The sequence below is a fragment of the Poecilia latipinna genome, unplaced genomic scaffold, assembly GCF_001443285.1.
Source record: "Poecilia latipinna isolate Pla-1442-1.1 unplaced genomic scaffold, P_latipinna-1.0 Scaffold664, whole genome shotgun sequence".
NCBI lineage: Eukaryota > Metazoa > Chordata > Actinopteri > Cyprinodontiformes > Poeciliidae > Poecilia > Poecilia latipinna.
This window is the reverse complement of record NW_015113280.1, coordinates 176864-195267: the sequence shown is the minus strand read 5'-3', so window position 1 is coordinate 195267 and position 18404 is coordinate 176864. Positions and strand designations below refer to the sequence as shown.

The 18404-nt window shown below is 38.0% G+C and overlaps 1 long non-coding RNA gene across 1 annotated transcript; it reads left to right on the top strand.

The window, feature by feature from the left end:
* The first annotated feature begins 14326 nt into the window (after positions 1 to 14326).
* Positions 14327 to 18316, top strand: LOC106954583 (uncharacterized). Its single transcript, XR_001426386.1, has 2 exons — positions 14327 to 14434; positions 18147 to 18316. It is a non-coding gene; the product is annotated as an uncharacterized LOC106954583 (long non-coding RNA).
* Positions 18317 to 18404: the final 88 nt, after the last annotated feature.

Below are 18404 nucleotides of genomic sequence, written 5' to 3'. Positions count from 1 at the left end.
CTGTGAATACTCTTTAATAAATATTTCAGGACAAGATGCCTCGTCTGTGTTGTGTTTTAGATGAATGTGGAGAGAGAACCTTTTGCTACTTGGTTGGAAAATTTTATATTCATTCTGGGTTATTTAATGACAGATTTGACTCTATTTTACACTGCGGAACGATTTGGCAACAAACAACTCTGGGGAATTCTAAAAGCAAGACTTGGTAGGACAAGATTAAATTTATTTTGGATTTTTCTCTAATCCACGCAAGACGAAAGTGATCCACAAAAGCCCAAATGTATACATACACACTCTTTTAAGATGTGTTCATTTGTTCCTCACCAAATCACACATCAGTTTGTGTCATTTGTGTCCATCAATAATCTTTTGTCTTAGTTCTGGTTGGATACTTGAACTCTATTTGTGGCTTAATTTGTTGCTCTTTCCCAGGAGTTTATTTTCAGTTTTTCCATTTCCTTGTTCAGGTGAGAAACAGAGAAATTGATTTTGACCACATTTTTAGTCAATTTCTTCATATTAAGTCCTCACTTAATAAAAAATAATTTAAAAAAAGAAAATAAATCAATGATATTATTGCCGTGATGAGTGATTGTAAATGTCTAACTGAAAATGTAAAATAAAGCAAAACATCAGAGTCACTTGATATAAAAACAGGTTTTATTACAAATTTTGTTAGCAGACCACTGCAGCTCAGAATATATTAGTTTAGGTTGTCAGTAAGGAAATTATCCCCACATATGTCAACATGTTATTGTAGGTAAGCACATTAAAGTAGCATTAAAACATTTCATATTTCAGAGTTTGGATCAGAGTGAAAATTAAATAACAGCAGAGAAATGGAAAAGTCGCAGTATGGCTCAGTTTACTTTGTCCTTTTCAAAACATTACATGAAACAGCTGGAGTGACGTTTTCGTGTGCGAATTCTGGGATATTTGACCTTTGTAACAAAAGATATTAAAAATCATGTTTTGCTTTTTAGTAATTCACTACAAGCTTGTGAATTTAGAAAGTCAAACATACTGGAACAAGTTAATAGTTCTGTGCTTCAGATTGAGTTAGTCATAATAAATCTCTACAACAAAAAAAAGGTCAATTTAAAATCAGCCGTGATGATCTGATGAACAAAGCGAAAACAAGAATTTTTATTATATCACAAATATCAAAACACAAAGAGCAGAATAGAAAACTTGCAAAATGAAAAAAAAGTAATGCACTTGTTGGTGAAGAAAGCTGTAAACGACCGTCCCATCAGTTTCTATAATGAGTCCTCATTTTTCCTTTTTCCTTTTTTTTTTTTTTTTTTTTTTAGAGCTGAACTGACACATCCAGTCTGTTTTCCTCAGGGTAAAGGCAAAGCTCACGCTTGAAGACTCCCAGTCCGTTTGCCTCCCCTGCAGTTCTCCGCTCTGCTCAGTAGGTGGCGTCCACGGCGTTGATGTTGCTGTCCAGCTGGTGTCTGAAGGACAGCCGGGCCTTGGTGGAGAAGTAGATCTGGGATCCCCGGCTGAGGCTCCCCGCCCCTTCGCCCTCGCTGCCCCAGGACGTCGTGGAGGACAGACGAGGCTTCGTCTCCTCTGTGGGAACTGTGAGCGAAAAACACAAAACAGTTAAGCTAACTTTACTCATTTTTTCTTAGTGTAAAACACAAAACAGTTAAGCTAACTTTACTCTAAATTTTTTCTTAGTGTAAAATACAAAACAATTAAGCTAACTTTACTCATTTTTGTTTTCATACTCGTATAGTGTTTTGTTTGGGCACCTTGCACTGACATAGCCTTTCAAAAGTATTCATACGTTTTAATTTTTGTTTTTGTTGTTTACATTTGGTCATTTTACAGCTGCTGACTTTATTGTTTTCCATTGGAATTGTCCATTTATTATATATGTGACCAAAAAAAATGCTACAATGCTTTGAAACGACTCTATCAATGATTTGAAAAGCATTGCACCCATTTTTATACTTTGTAGAAGCGCCTCTGTCTTAGAGACGGAAACGTTTGCCCGTTCCTAGCGAAATAGCTGAAGCTCAGTCAAACTGAATGGACAGCATCAATGATCATTTTTCAAATATTTTCACATGTTTTTTTTGACTGAGGTCTGAACTTCAACCGGCCCATTTTAATCCATTAATATGTTTTTAATACGCATGTAAACCCATTCTACTGTAGCTCTTTCTCAGCTAAAAAAATGTCTTTGTTTACAAGTTTTTTACTGCTTCTAATAGGATTGTCCTCATTCATCTCCTGGTCAACTCTGGCTAGCTTTCGTTTCCCTGCTCATGGTAATCATCCCCATTTCATGATGGGGGTGAAATGGTGTATGAAATTGTAAATGGTGTAGATACCATTTACAATTTAGCAGTAAATGGCATCTACACAATTCCCTGAAAAAGTTGCAATAAATAATTCTTATCTTCACTCTTATAGTCATCACAATAGTACCACAAAATATTGTAATAAAACTTAAAGTCCATATCCTCGCCCCTACTTATTAACACTACTATTTAACTTGTGGTAGCCATGTGAAATCCTTACAAAGAAGTTTGCATTAACCTGACAAAACGTGAACAGTGTTCCCACCTGCTGCCGGGGGGGCCTCCCTGCTCTTGCATCGCTCTTTGCACCGTCTGTAGAAAGGAAAACACTGCAGCATCTTCACACCCATGACCGCGCCGTCTGAAGGCAGAGAGGAATGAACAAACGTAAATATATAAAATGAATTTACCAGAACTCAACAGTGACTTTCATTTCCTCTCCAGCTCTCGATAAAGCAGGTTTATCCGCCTGCAGCTCGGCTCGCAGTTCCCCCCGTCTCGTCACCTGGTCACAGTTTAATGGGATTATGATGCTGCACTTCAGAGCCACGGCAGCTTAATGTGGGCTGACAGTATCACTGAATGGCAGTGTGGCCCAGCAACCCGCCACTCAGTCGCTGTTTACTGTGCCATCACCACCGCCGTCCCTCCCGCTCCCTAATCCTGGCCAAGGGACGTCAGCGCTCTAATGCACTTCAAGGAACAGATCAGCTACGCAGTAACAGTCGGCCGTGGATTTACACCGAGGTGACGTGATGCAAACATGTACCGGCTAAAACAGGCGAACAGGTCCAGATATCTGCAGGGAAACACATTTCTTCCCAACCAGCATATTTTATTCATACAAGCTTTTTTTTTTTTTTTTAGCATTTAGTTTTACACCATTCAGTCGGGATAGTTTCTTTTCCAGACAAAACAAGTCAGACCAAATCTGAACAATTCATCTGACCGAAGACGATGGGGTCCTTCGCTTGGAGACACAAAGTGTCTTTTTTTAATTTGAGTCTAATTAGGTTAACAAATGGGTCATTAAAAATGGAGCGCAGGGACCAGAGAGACTATAATAGTTTCTTTTTACGGTCTGCAAGGACTGGATGATTGTCAGAGTTCTGAGTACTCTTCTGATAAATCACTGTTAACTGTTTGATGATGGCAAAAAGCTGCAAGTGTTTGATACAGAACGTGTCCTAGTGATCCATAACTTAAATACAAACAGATCCAGTCTATATTTTTAGATTTATTTTTCTAGGAGCTCCTATGACATATTTTTCAAAATGATTTCATGTGGTTGTATGTGATATTTATGAGCAGTCAGCATCCTAAAAAGCCCAGAGTACTGTAGCATTTTTAACATTGGCAAAGTGCCTTACCTACAAACTCATCATCCCTGTTCAAAACACTAATTTTCAGCTATTGCTTACTATTTCACCAATATTAAAAGTTCAGCTTATTAACAACAAAGGAGCCCAATCTGAGTACCGGAGACATAAGGTAACAAAGGCGTTAAGGAAGTTGTGTAATTATGTCCTTTTGTAGTGTGAGCGACGCTTCTAGGTTACAGGTTGCAAAAATCAAAAGCGACACTTCCTGAAGTTTTCTCATCAACTCCAAATTCAAAAATCCAACGAGGTCTCAAAGTGCATAAAACATCTTGAAAGATACGGTTTGTTTGTGATTCTGATGGTTTTTGTCTGATTTAATCTTTCTGCACTCATATTTTCCACATTTATTAACAGAGTCGCCTCTCTGGAAGGGTCCATTGGCTGCCATATTGCTGCCAACAATGTGACGTTCTCCTGAGACGATGCACTCGGTCCCAGTTTTTATCCTACTGCTTGTTCCACTGCCTCATAGTTTAACCGTTTAGCTGCTCCACCGACGAAGCTACTGCTGCTGTCAACCATGTGGACACAGAAAGGTGTTTGTGTGTCTCTCTTCTTCCTGTTGAAGGATGAACTTGCCTTCACATGGCTGCTCTGTACGAGGAATTGCTGCAAAGTCAAAGACTCCCTGCAATCAGCTAACTTTTACCCATTTAACTTCTAACTCAGATCAATCTGAGATCTGAATTTCAATCTGTCTTTAAAATATGTTAGACTATCGTAGACGATTATATGTTACTAATCCGAACTGCGTGTTTGACATGAGGTTTTTTTTGTGAACTGTTGCTGCTGTTTACACATCACCTGAACAATCAATGTGAGCAAATCATGTTGATTTTCCGACTTAAAGCAGGAATGCGATTCAGAGAGTTGTGTTGCCAAGGTGCGATTTCTTAAGACATTTCACACCACAGACACCTGGTGATCTAGGAGAATTGCAAATAAAGCCTTCACGTCTTTTTAAAGTCACAAAACATTTTAGAAAGCATAAAGGTGGATGCAGATGCCTGGAGGATTCATTCGAGCTCTCCCAGGCCTCGCTGAAATAAAATGCCCACCGTGGCGCCGTTCTGTGGGAAAACCTTCGAGTGTGTTAATCCCCTGAGCCCCATTGTTCACAGAGGGACAGATTTGGATATCTAATGACAAACACTAAAGTGTGATTGCAACATGAAGGAGAGCGGTGTGCTTGTCTTTTTTTTTTTTTTTTTGCTGGTGCTTGACTCAGTGAGGCGGTTCCATTGGAGACTTGACAGCGTACACAGACTCTGCTGCTGCTGGGACATTACAGACTTTTTTCCAATAAACATAAGAAACTTATGTAATCTTCAGCTGTAAAAAGCTGCATTTCGTCCTCAGTTCCTCGTTCCTCCTCTCTGTTTCACACAGGTGTGGCTCTGTAACGTTAGACGTCTTACGGACAGTGAGTCCATTTGTTTAGCTGGATTTATACATCCTACCCGAGAAACAAGGGGCTCAGAAAATATAGCACTCGTTTTAAAAGATGAAAGAAAGCAACAAAAAAAAAAAGTAGGGGTAAAACCGAGTTTGTATTTTTCTGCACACAAACACCCAGAACTTTAAGGCCCTGGTCAGTGGTGAGGAATTTTTGGGTGCAGATCCGGATTGGCTGTCAGGGTCTGGCAGCAAACGCAGAGCTGGGATGTTGGAGGGGAAAAACAACCTCAGATGGCAAACACGTAGACCTACACACTGGCTGCAAAGGGGAAGGGGGAAAAGAAAAGTTTTGAAGAAAACACAAAAGAGGCCAGTGGTACAGGATCGGAGATGAAGAATATTAATGCTTAGACTTGAAATGTTGTTTTACGTTTTCATTCAACGCTCGATGCTGGAGGCCCGATTATGATCTGTGCCAATGTATCGTAACAGGTCTTCATCGTTTTAATGACATGTTTATGCACGTCTGTGGAGGTATTCACTTTTCAGTTCAACCTGTCTGCAACAATTGCCGTCCAACCATTTCAAAATGTCTGCGTGAACACCGAGGAGTGTGTCTGTTCAAAGATATTCCTATTAAATTTTCGATCTCTGTTCCTTTTTTATATCTTAACAAGGATCGTAGTCAATTTTGATTTCCCTTTAACAACTACAAGGAAATAAAGATATAACTTAATTCAAAGTATGTATTTAAAACCTTTTTGCTGTTAGCATGAATTATTTAGCTTATTTTCTGAAAAACACTCAGAAACTGAAAAACTGAATACATTCAGTCTTTTGGCTATGTGCTTGGAAGTGTTGCTCTCTCTCACTCTTTTGCAACCAAAGCAAACCATGTGGAGAAATACCTTCAGTTCTCCCTCTGACTGCGTTTTGATACAGTCGAAGTTTGATAAATTAGAGTCTTTTTCAACTTGTGACCAGCGAGTGCTGTTCTTCACGGCACTTTTACTATAAATTACCCACGCTTAATCATAAGAGCTTTGTGCCTTAAATACATGCTTAGTTAACTAGTGAGTCCTTAAATTCACATTAAATTCAAAGCACTAAACAGAAATTGCGGATATAAAAAGTTGTGTTGCAGGTATCAATTATCTGCAGCTAAAATGAGAAAAAGGTCCACACTTTTCTATTCTTTTATGACTGTATTGTTCATAAAAGCAATAGCCTGCAGTATAAGTGACCAATATGTTACTGTTTTAATATATTTTATATATTGGAGGCCTCAGGCAGAACCTTTTGTTTGCTTCTGCTTCAGACCAACTGTCCTGGTTTCTTAGTTATTTACATTAATATCATCTAGAGACCATATAAACTATCATTTCCATCATTGTTTAAAAGAAGTACATTTTGAACAAGAGATTTGTCAATTGTTTTGTAAGTGAAAGAAAGTATTTGATGAATATATAAAAATGCCTAGATGGAGCACACCTTTCTGACATAGTCAAAAGAAGGAAATTATTCCTCTTTCCAAGTCCCTCCTTCCTAATCTGCATACAGTTTCCTTTAGTAAGTACTTACTCATAGTGATGTAACCCATGTACTTAAGCAACACAAGTAAAACAGCAACAAAGCGTCTTAAGTTGCATCAAGAATCACCTTCTCAAACATTTAAGGTCGTCTTTAATGAAATCATTCTGGTCCATTTTGATGGACTTTAAGAGGCTGTTCTCTGCTCTCGGTAAAACTTGGGAGAGTGTGAGCTCTCGTTCATCAAACAGTGTTTCAGTAATCTCGTCATCTGCATGGATAAACACTGTGTTTGCATTTTCAGCTTTCATGTTTGCTTGTCTAAGAGAGAGAGAGGTGCTGCCTCAGTGTGACAGCGGAGGGAGGGCTGAACATCTATGAAAAAGGTCAGTATTGCCTGCAGACAGTTAACTGTAATAATAAGTGACTGATTCAGGCGTAAAGAATGAAGCTTGACAAGACCGTTTTCGATGAAAGAGTTCCCTAGCGGCTCTCGCTGTCAGATCAAAACCAGGAACGTCTTACTGACACACCTCCTTTTTTCCTAGAAACTAATCATTGTATAACTTCATATTGCAGCAAATACAACATTGGTTTTGTAACAATCCACGCCACTACTATTGTACTTATTTTACTTTTTTCATTTCAAATCCAAAGAAAGTTGCTTTTCCTACCTGGCCTGTTTAATGTGTGGAGGAAAAAAAGCGTAAGTATTTGGTGGTTTTCCAGCCGAAGCGCCTCTGATCAGTCCGTCTCCTCTGCTGCTTCCTTGTCGCTGCACACTCTAAATTAAAAACCCTCCAAGCAGCTCTGCCTCGTCCTGCACGTCCCGGGGATCTGCCTCCTGTCCTCTCGACATGGGGGGAAGCGTCTGTGGCGCTGAACTTTAAATAGGCTTCTGTAATCCCCGGAGCATGCTGAATGGGCACGCCTGCTTTCTCTCCCTCCCTCCTTCCCTCCATTCAGCTTTCGCCGTGTGCTGCCGACCTGCATGCTTCCTCCTGCATGCTCCGCATTGTTTTGCCTTCATGTGATCTGAAATAGCATTATAAATAGCTACAACTGTGTGAACTTTCCTATAGTTTTTTTTTTTTCATAAATATCCAGACATGTTGTTTTGAAGAGCTTGATTGTCAAAGTTGAACCTGGTGATCATTTAGTGAGGTCAAAGGTCTAAATTAAGTGCAATAACTTGACCCTGATCAGGTTTTTAACGTGTGGAAGCTCTGAAATAAACCAGGGCAGCAAATCAGGTAGATATTTAAACATTTTTCACAAACCTGATAATAATGAAATATATGAAGAAGATGTCTATAAGAATCAGTGGAAGCCCAGCCTCCTTAGGTTGACGCTTTCAGTGCTGCGAAGTTTTTTTGTTTGTTTCTTTTCTATTTAACCACAAACAGAACGTCAGCATGACTGTCATTGTAACGATTAACTACTGGTCTGAACCATGGTGTGTGTCCATAACACATATTGTGCATTATATATTTACAATCATCCTGTTGATTACAGGAGACATAAGGTTTATGACTTTATATAAACATATTTCTCGTCAATATGCAAAACTTACTAAAGTTGAACCAGGAAGTAGTCTGGTACTTATTGTCGCTGAAGGGGAAACTGGTTTTAAGTTTCACAAAAAGGTAGGAGCACGTTGTGAACTTTACGGTTTCAAGAAATAAATTAGTCAGATCCTGCTTCTCTGAATCTCGTCAGAACAGCCCAGCAGGTTACTACCGAGTACAAGCAGAAGGAGCTGTGTGAAATTATGCAAACTGCCTCAGCATCAACTTTCTGTGGATTCGCTGAAGCTCCTGAATGTGGGCTGACGGATGCGGGTCATTTTACTCCGTCTGTGTTCTGTGCTTCAGCTGTTTTTTTGTTTGCTTCCCGCCGGTCTGTTTTGGGTAGGAAATGACAGCAAATTATTCAATCCCACTTTGCATAATCTATTTAAAGTCGACTAGAACCGACTGTGAGATTCCAGCAAATTATAAGAGAAACATTGGTTTGTAAAGTTGCAGCGAAAGAAAATGTAAAATGTCTTCAGAAAGTGTCATAAAGTTAAAATGTAAAAGAGATTTATTTAATTTGCACAATAATGAATTTTTATTTGCAACTAAAGTTTTTATAATTGTCATAATATCAGCAGAAATAAAATGAAATAGGTACAAAAACAACCAATTAGTGAAAGAAAAGCGATCCCTAATGTGTGCGAACAAGAGTTTGAACAGTAAACGAGTGCAGGCGTTGAAGGAGAAGGATTTTAAGTAACCTGCCATCGATCATCAAGAGGCAACAGGGAGGCGGAGAGGAGGGCAGAGTGTTAGGAGACGAGCGTCAGCAGACACTTCTGATAAAAGCATGGCTGCCATTGTGAATATTTCTGTCATGGTTATTCTTTGAAAGACCATAGAAACAAACTATCAAGAGACACCAGACTCTGACTGAGGAACCGTTTACTCGAACTTGAGTTGAACATCAGCAGCAAATGTCCAAGTTGTTCAGTTTTGATTCGCCTGATGTTATAACCTTACATAGACAAATCTGCTTCTATACCGATCTACTTCAACCAATACTGTGGAGTCACTATTGGCCACAGCAAAGGGTCTGCAACCTGTCAAAATGGCTCTTAATAGCTTTAGGTTAAAAAAAAAAGCTAATGTTTTAAATATAGATATAACAAATGAAGTTCTTTCCTGGAATATTTGCATTAAATTTCCTTAACTAAATTATACTAAATAACCAGAAAAAATTTTAAGTTGTCTTTTTTTAAAATGTCATGTTTGTGTCCTTGAGCAAGTTTTAGTGTATTTAGCTGAACTGAGGGCAAAAATGACTCCCTGGATTATACAAATCAATAAAATGAAACCAGACGTTTGCATACACCGGATAAAAAGATGAGAACACATTTTATTTTCACTGTCTGAAGTTAAATCAGACCAAACCTTTCTTGTTTTAGCTTAGTTAGAATTATGAAAATTATTTCTATTTGCTAAATGACAGAAAACTTGCTGAGAACATTTTTTCATTTTTTTTTTTTAATTTTCCACAAATTCAAAAGTTTACATGCAGTCAGTATGTAAACTGTATTTTAAACTTTAAGACTCTGTCAAAATATGAACTCGTAGATTAGGACAACATGTAGCCTAAATATAATAACCCACCATGTTATATATTTGTCTGTGTTTTTTTTTATATATATATATATAATTTCACATGTGACAATATTTTACAATAAATGACAATGAACTGAAGTGCGGGGAATGCATTATTATTAGATAGTTATTGTGTACCATATAAGGAAACCAAAACTTTTCAGTAAAGTCCTTTTTTTTTTTTTTTTTTAATATGTGAAATCAAGAGAAATCGCCAGCAGAAGCTCATCTCTAGCACAGTCAGTGGTCTCGGCTCAAGGCTTAACATTTGATTGAAACTTATTGATCTCTTCAAAAAAAAAAAAAACTCTACTAAGTTTTCTAATTAGAAACCCTAATGTCATTCTGCTGTTGCTGATTAGGACAAAGTGTTTTTTTTTTTTTTTTTATCTTTTGAGTCTTTCTGTGACAAGCACAGACAGCCCAGTGACCTGTATTAGAAAAATATTGAGGGCAGGCGAGTTAGTAGTTCAGTCCAGTGGAAATTTACCCGAATGATGTCTGAGACAGAGTCTGATCCCGCTAGTCTGAAATCAAAGGAATCGGTTTGAGAGAAAGCAGGCAGAAAGTGCGACCTGAAAAAGCTTTTAATCCGTGTGTAGACGTTCGTTTTCACAGATTTGTTCACCCCGACCCAAACATGTTCACATAGATATTGGGTAATTACAACAAGAACTCCTATTTGGAAAACAGTGTGATGAGAGCGTGTTGTAACAAAGAGCTTTTATTCTCAAAATCACAAAAACTCTTAAATCATTATTTTTTCATTTGTTCAACATTTATGCTGCTTTGTTGTTGTCTTGTGTATGATTATAGTTGATTATTGTTTTTTTTTATTTAGTCAAAAAATAACAGTATTAAGGAAGGAATTTGTCAGATTTAAAGTACATTAACAGAGACACAAAAACTAAATCTGTAATTTGGGATAACAGCGATATAGCGCCTTGCTAAATTGTTTACGTTTCATGAAACTTTTTCACGTTAAATCCCGAATGATGTCTGAGATGACGTTAAATCCAAAAGCTTCAGCACATTCAATCAGGATTTTATGTGCTGGAACAACACATATATCTGAACTTTGACTAGGACATTCTAACACAGATATGCTTTGATCCATCCTCCTTCCAGTTGACTCTAACGAGAAAAACAGGAAAAACAATGTGCTCTTTTCCTTCACATCACAATCATGTCTATTCCATAAAATCCCACTAAATATGCAGAAATGTCAGTTTTATGTAAGGACATGTCAGAGAAGGCACACGTTGTGTTTGGAGATCGTGGTGAACATGTGTGTTACTGATTATGCGTTGCGTCTCCAGATGGATGTTTTACCTCTCCACCCTCCAGACCTACAGCTGTGGGTGAAGGACAGGCGTGCTCCAGTGGAATATTGTTTCTAATTTTAAATCTGCTGTCTGATGATTAACTGCAGGCCGGTCAGGATTCAAAATTAGCTAAACTCATCATGACCTCTAAAAATAAAAAGCTAAAATTATTAGACAATCTCAAATAAATGCTTAAATCACCAACTAAAATCAAGGATTTTTTCTTCTTCTATTCATTCGTCGTCGTTCACATTGTCACCAAGATTTTGACCAGGTGATTTCCTAGTAACTTTGCTTCCTTGATGCATTCATGCGGCTCCTTCCTGTCCTTCTAAGGTGATACGTGCTGCTGCCAGAGGCCGAGGTATTGCTGTGAGGCAACAGCATGTAGCTTCACGAGAGTCGACAGTTCAGGTATCAGGATCTAATAAAGCCTGAACCACTGGCCTCGAGCGTCCTGGTGATATCAGACACTGTGAGCTAAAAGTGGAAACTAGCATTGTCACATTTCTGGGCCCACAACCTGAGGGAGTTATTGGCCCTCTGCTAATTAAATCTCCATGGCTCCTGCTCAGCTGACAAAGAGGCTGGAATATAAGACAAAAGTTTAAATATCAATCAAAACAGCTCATACCAAGATGAAACAGTAAAGGTAAATTGAATATTTAGTTGTTATAACCCTTATTATCACCTTTTTATGCACTAATTGCACATGAATAGCGTCAGTTTTGGACAAAAACATTTGATGTAATTATGAAGTAATAATAATAATCAGTCACCTCTAGTGTTGTTTGTGCGGCTGAAGGTGTTCCCCAGGGATCAGTTCTGAGGCTCCTCTTTGTATTTTCTACGTCAGCGGTCTTAATATGCACCAGTTTCCATCTTTATGCTGACGATATTGTTAGATCTGCTCCTTATGCTTCAACAACTCCAGCATTTTAATAATGCTCAGCAGACTTTGTGCTATTCTAAGCTAGTTTTGAATGATAAAGAGCAAAAATAACGCTGTTTTTCAAGTCAAAATCAAAACTGGTGCTTCAGAGATTGAGTTGGTGTTTACACAGAAATAGGAGTGGTCAGTGAGCAACTGGTAGAAATACACTGATTGATTATATTTGATCTTATCGTCATTTTGTGACTCAGTACAGTGACTTTTATGTCTTTGCTTGGATATGGATTTATAATTTATATGAATGGCTGTTTATAGTGCTTAAATACATCTCAGTGATCTCTACTGTAGAACTTGAAGATTTATCAAAACTTTCAAACTAATTCCTGACTACAACACTCAATGATCTGCTTGGTTTGAGTAAAGATTGAACCACTTTATGAAGCCATTCTTGACATTCTACCTCCATTTCTAACATCAAAAATAACATAAACTTACAAAATGCCTTAATGCCACCCGCTTATACCAAGATAAGTGTAAACAAACATTTAAATATTTTGCTCTACATTCTTGAAAGTGGCACCAAACTTGTTCTATTGGGTGAGTTTAAGCCTGTTTTAAACATTTAAACATCTGGATTTAAATGTTTTGGTTGATGATTTTGCTCAGACGTTTTCCAACCACATCGCCACATCTGACTGTTCAGGTTTATTGCTTACGCTATCAGTCGCCCTTTATGTTTTTCACTGTGTGTGTGTCTGTGTCGGTGTCATCTTGGCCAGGTGACTCGTCATTTAGAGAGGCTTACGTTTAAAAAAAAATAGAACATTTAGTTAATATGCAGCCACCCTGTGAGTTTAAATTCAAATCAGAAATAAATTAAAATGTCACCCAGATGAATTATTTTGAGGATCAGGATGAGGCCGGTCTTTTCTGCCTGCAGCCGTACATCGTCCTCTCTCCCTCCTCCTCTCAGTTTGTTCCCACGCTCACAGCCTGCTGTTGTTCATGAAGCTGGGACCAACTGGTTGAGTTCGCTCACTGCTGGTTCCCTCAGTACATTGCGTCAAATATCTGGGACGTGGCGTACGTTAGCAGCCTGTTTATGTAATTATTATCACTGATTCCATAAATCCCCAAAAAAAACTGACAGTGTCTAATCATGACCGCATAAATACGGTGAAAATGAGATGTAATGTTGAGTGTGGAGGTCTGTATTTCTCATTTTAATTTCTCAGATGCTTTGAATCCAGATAGTTTGGGATTTATTAGGCGATTATAATTTTTCATAAAATAAAGGTATGGGATGTGCCTGAAGCTTTCTCTGTTTAGTTTGTTTCTGATGAGCTTTCAGCTTCTGCAACCTGATCTGGTCACACAGAAACATTGAACTTCCTTTAACCCTTTCATGCATAGCGGTCACTACAGTGGACAGCTGTCTAAAAGCCATTTTCTTGTGCTTCTTGTGGATTTTTATTGTTATAAATGCACACAGACCACTGAAGTGGACACTAATGTATCATGAAATACACGATCAACTACTGGCCATCAGCTGCAAATGCAATAAATTATTTTTGTTAAATCCAATATGGCCGAGAGACAAAAAAGTGACAAATTATAAATAACATTTTCAGTAAGCGTTATTTTTTGTTTTGCTGCCGGTCAGGATAAGGCTGCTGTGGCTGCTTTAGACTTTTCAGAAATATGTTTACAGATTTAAATCACCACCAAAGAAAGAAAAAAAAAAGTGAACAGATTGTAACTATTATTATCCTTTTATATATATATATATATATATATATATATATATATATATATATATATATATATATATATATATATAATAGACTATGTGACGTAGAGTTAGCTACATAGTTTGTTTTGTTGACCTGCTGCTCTCCTACTTAATCTAACTTTAACTTTATAACGTCAACAAAGAGGCCGATGTAACAATGATGCATTTTTCAGACAAGAGTACAGATAAAAATAACAGCGAACTGACCTGACGCACAATAAATCTGTGACACATAGTTTGTCTTAAATCATTCCGCTGTTTAATTTCACTGTGTAACCACAAACATTGGTGTACTTTAAAACATTGAAGAGTTTTTAAGTAATAAATTTGATCCGTTATTCATGACTTTATGATTAAAATGGTCTCAGGACGAAGCCACACAACGATAAAGACTGAAGAGCTGAAAGAAAGTCTTACTTTGTAAGAGTAAATCAGTCTTTCAGTTCAACCAGTCTTAAAATCAACTATCTAGTATTGTCTGAAAATGTGCATTTTAAAAGGAACCTTCTGTATTTTGTCTTCAGGTTCAGATGACGTCTGCAAACACACAGACTCTCCAGCTCTATTCCTCACGTCGGCCTGGCTGGCGATGGTACCAACATCCGTGGAGAACAAAGTTGGTTATCTTTGTCCACGGTAAGTTGTCTCACACTTTCTCCACATCTTAATATCTAAAAAAAAAAAACGTGCAAACCATCCATTTTAGCGTGTGCTAAGTCACACTTTGGCCAAACTCTTGCATAATCTGAGACCGAATGAATTTGTTTTGGTCATCGGGTCGCTTCTGCGGCTCAAGTCTGAGTCACTCGGCGCGAGGCTGAAAACAAATTACTGGGTGGTTGACGCTGCTGAGCCATCAGATGTGAGTGTTTTGGTCAAAATGTGAGTAAAGCCGCAGGTGACAGCATGACTGAGCCGTGACATTTCATCCAAAACACAAAAAGGGGGGAACTCAATGAGCATTAGGTGAATTAAAGTTCATATTTTCCCTTTTTGAAGTCATCCAGCCCAAATGTTTTGTTTTTACTTCTCTGGTTCGAACCAGTCGCTTCTTCACCGGCTTTTCATTCAGGCCTGAAAAGAAATGCCGTCCCCATTTTAGCCTCTTTTGTCCCTCTGTTCTTTTATTCCAGATTCTTCACTTCCTCCTTTCTCGCTTTGTGCGCCACATTATATAAGAGGACTGCACAGCATTGGCTCATCAGCAAAGGAAAACCAATCACCATTTAACTCTTACTGTGTAAAACAGGACATAACGTGACGTTTTCCCCTTTTTTCCCCTTTAAAGTTTAACCTACTATTAGTGAGGCTGCATGTAAATACAGCATCCATCCATCCATCCATTTTCTGAACACCCTTGTCCCTCAGTGGGGTCGGGAGGGGTGCTGGTGCCTATCTCCAGCTAACGTTCCGGGCGAGAGGCGGGGTACACCCTGGACAGGTCGCCAGTCTGTCGCAGGTAAATACAGCATGTGATGCATAATTTAGACTCTTTGGATAAGTTCATCCAAACACGTCCACCTGTCTCTTGTTTTTGTTTCTCCAATATTTCCCTCAATTCTGCCTTTTTAAACTTAATATTATAGGATAATCGTCTTTCCTTAACACCTGCAACACACGTGGGTCTCGTTTTGATCAAGTCTGAATCTTAAAAACGTAATTCGAAAACAATTTCGATGAAGCAGCTCCAGGTTGAGGGAAGCGTTCACCTAGGCGTCTCCTACTTTCTGAGAGCTTTGGGTTATTCGGCCTCTCGGCAGACCCGGTCTATATTTACCTCGGCTTTATAACAGGGTTTTAACTTGAAAGTTAGGTAACAATTACCAAGAAGCGGCTCCATGGCAACAAAAGATTATGAGCTTAACCTGCACCTAAACTAACAGGAACTGCCTGTGCAGATACAGCTGCAGCGTTCACTGTGGCCGCAGGAGGCGCTCCGACCTTTTGACCCCTGTCTCGATCGGTAATCCTGTTAGAGCTGGCTGCCTAACTGCAGGGGCCACAGCGATGGGGCGGGGGGAGTAATTGACAGAGATTCCTCTGAGGGAAGGAGCAGAACGTCCCAGACGGGATAATCACAGCGAGGGGACAGGACAGACGATTAATAGCTGCATCTCTGATTGTGTTTACAAACGTGTGTGTGTGTGTGTGTGTGCGCACGTTTGTCCTGGCACAATGTCACGTGGGTTAATCTGCACACGATGCACGCAGCAAGGTCCAGACCCAGTTAATGGAGCTCGGAGAGAAAGAATGGGTCAAAAATAAAATAAAATAAAAACTGGGTTAAATTTGGCATTTATTTAACAGTAAACATTTCTGCACACAAATAAAAAAACATGCAAGTGATTTTTAATATTGCTTTGTTTTACTTACACCAGTTTTCTCACAATAAAAGATCAGCAAACTAACGAGAAAATCTGAATTTGAATTTTATTTTAATTCTCTGTTTCAGTATTTTTGATATTTAGCAAATAAAAAGCGTGTTTTTGGTAGACCAGACATTTTTAATGACCGTGAAAGGAAACAAACGTTTTATACGGCGTGTGCGTATAAATATCTGGTTTCTGCGGTAACCAGCCGGTAAAAATAAACTGATACACTATGGTTAAGTACCAATGACTTCGGAGGAGGAAATTGTTGTTTATAGCTACGAAGTGACACGTGAGCGTTAAGTTATGTTATGATCTGGGCTTAGCAGGACATCAGACATGAACTTTAAGGGAAAAAAAAGGTTTTATACAGAACTCAGGAGACCCAAATGAGGTCAAAGCTCATTAAATGAAGAGGAAAAGTTCAGGGTGATGATGACGACAAGTGAGATTTCATGAAAGAGACTCAAATTGAACAGATTGTTCTTTAAAGTAGATGAATAGTTTAAAACATGCTCATAAAACTCACAAAGCTTTTTCAATCAATCAGTGGATCTTAACGCTAAAACTGAAGGCGTCCTGAACAAAAGAAACCAGAAACAAAATCTTCTCAGAAAGGCTGAAGATGAGTCAGCTTTGTATTTAAATACCTGCCATGTTGGGTTTTTACGTTACTTGTGCAAAGGTTTAATTTAGGATTATTTTTGTCAACATTAAACGTCTTGGTAGAGCTGGAGCTTCTATTCAAATGTGGCCCAGACTTCATTTTAAAAACTGTATTTTTATTTTAGTTTGGTTTTCTTGCCTTGCTGGTTCTGAAGGATGGTGAAGACCTTTGTTATTGTGTTTGAACACAACAACTGATTTTGTTTGCATCAGTAAACACAACATGACCTTCCAACACCACCATGCTGACATCATTTTGGTCCCTGAACCCATACAGCTTTGGGTTCAGGGACATTTAAAAAAAAAACATTGAAGACGTGACTGAGTGTGTTTAAATTACAGCAGTTTAGAAACCAAAAAAAGACTCGGTTTAGACTTAAACTTTTCTTTTAGGGCAGAAATAATGAGTTGAAGATCCATAAAAAAACAAATAAATAAACATCAACCCAGAAACACAGGATTTAAGTTTTCTTAGCTCAGTTTGGGAACCGTAGATCAGGATATTGCACCTTTGTTCACATTATAAATATTAACTGTGAACAGGTTGAAATCGATTTCATCAAAAATGTATCCTTCTGTTTGAGTAAAGACTTGGTGGATTTCATTGTTCTGTTCGCTGTAAAATATATTTGTTTCTATTGAATACAGTCCCAAAATTTTAGACGTGTTTCATTGGATTTTGTCCTTGTTGTTTCATGTCTGTTTACGTTGTGCATTATTGATCCATCAGCAGGATGATCAAATGAAACATTAAAAAAAGTTCATGGCTTTTCATGAGGAATTATTTCAGCATTTACGCTAACTAGTTTGTTCCATAACGTCTTAGTTGGAAATAACAAGATAATCACAAACAATTAAGTTATTACAGTATTATTTCTCCCCAAACAATTTACAGCTCTGGGGGGAAAAAATTAAAAGACCACTGCAAAATTATCAGTTTCTCTGATTTTATTCTTTATAGGTTTATATTTGAGTTAAATGAACTTTGTTCTTTTATTCTATGAACTACTGACAACATGTCTCTGAAGTTAAAAGCAAAAATGTAGTATTTATGTTGCAGAAAATGAGAAACTGTTAAAATAATGAAAAAGATACGGCTCTTTCAGACCTCAAATAATGGAAAGAAAACAAGTTCATGTTCATTTAGAAACAACAATACTGATGCTTCTAAATGTTTCTATTGTTTTGACTCAGGAAGAGTTCAGAAACCAATATTTGGTGGAAAAACCAGGAGGTCCAGTGGAGTGGGCTCTTCATTTTCCCCAGAGTTGCATGTTATACTTTCCAAAATTTGCTTATTTTTTATTTTTTAGAAAAACCTACACAGGCATCTAAGGAGCATCCTTTCGGTGTGGAGAAGCAGTGACTCTACTCTTACCTCCCTGATGAAGGAGATCCTCACTCAGTTTTAAGGTAAAACAGGGTAACTTGTAGAGAAAGCTCATTTTTGTTGGCTAAATGTCTTAAAATATAGCTTATCTTTTGGAAAGAAAATTCTGAATTATGATCTAAATGAGTCTTGTAAGGTTTCAAGCCTATGAATCCTTATCCGGTCATTTTCAGCTGATAAA